We start from the raw sequence: 857 nt of genomic DNA, 5'->3' as shown, positions 1-857 counted from the left end.
TGGTGCTGTAGTTTAGTACTGAACTACCACCTGCAAAGTCCGCAGTTCAGACTACCAGCTGATCCACCGGGAGAAAGATAAGGTTGTCACCTCCCATGAAAATGTGTCATCTCATAAAATCCATACAAGGTGGCAATGATTAGAACCAACTCAATGACAGTGGATTTGGTTTTGATCTGGGCTTTGCTGTAGGCTTTCTGTAGGAGCTCTGGGTGTACTGTGGTTTAGGTAGCTCAGAAACCATATGGAACAGTTCTATTCTTTCCTAAACTGTTTTTCTTCGATGTCCCTTGATTGGAACACAGCCTTCTTGCAGTTGGAGTGTGCCTTTGCGTGTGTGGTCTGCTCCATTTTAAGCAGACTCCATGGTAAAGTTTGACTTCTGCTGGATCTAGATCCTGCATCTGACTCATTGACCTCCTCCTCCCATATTACCTGGCAATCTCAAGATCAGCAGACTGCTGACCTTGGAGCCATTCAGCTTTTGGCTCCTACAAAGATTTACAGACTGGTTATGACACGTGATTTCCAGGAGTCATAATGAACTTCACGTCAGTGAATTTAGTTTTGTTTTGTTTGTGAGGAGCTTTAGAAAAGCATTACACTGTTTAATATGATAAATATATTATCTGCTTGTTTTCATTATTTTCATAATTATTATATAAATGGAAGGAGAGGAGTTGTAGCAAAGATATTTTGGAATCATTTCATACAAAGGATTCAATAATCAGATACTTTTCCCCCTGAGTTCTTAACGAGCAGCTACCAGTTACTGTCAACTTGGTTACAATGAAAGACAGTTTCATGTGTGTCAGTGTACAACTATGCTCCAAAGAATTTTCAATGACTGATTCTTT

This window comes from Echinops telfairi, unplaced genomic scaffold, assembly GCF_000313985.2.
Source record: "Echinops telfairi isolate 266 unplaced genomic scaffold, ASM31398v2 ScPeMD7_7469;HRSCAF=8507_1, whole genome shotgun sequence".
NCBI classification, from domain to species: Eukaryota; Metazoa; Chordata; class Mammalia; order Afrosoricida; family Tenrecidae; genus Echinops; species Echinops telfairi.
This window is presented reverse-complemented; position numbering follows the sequence as displayed.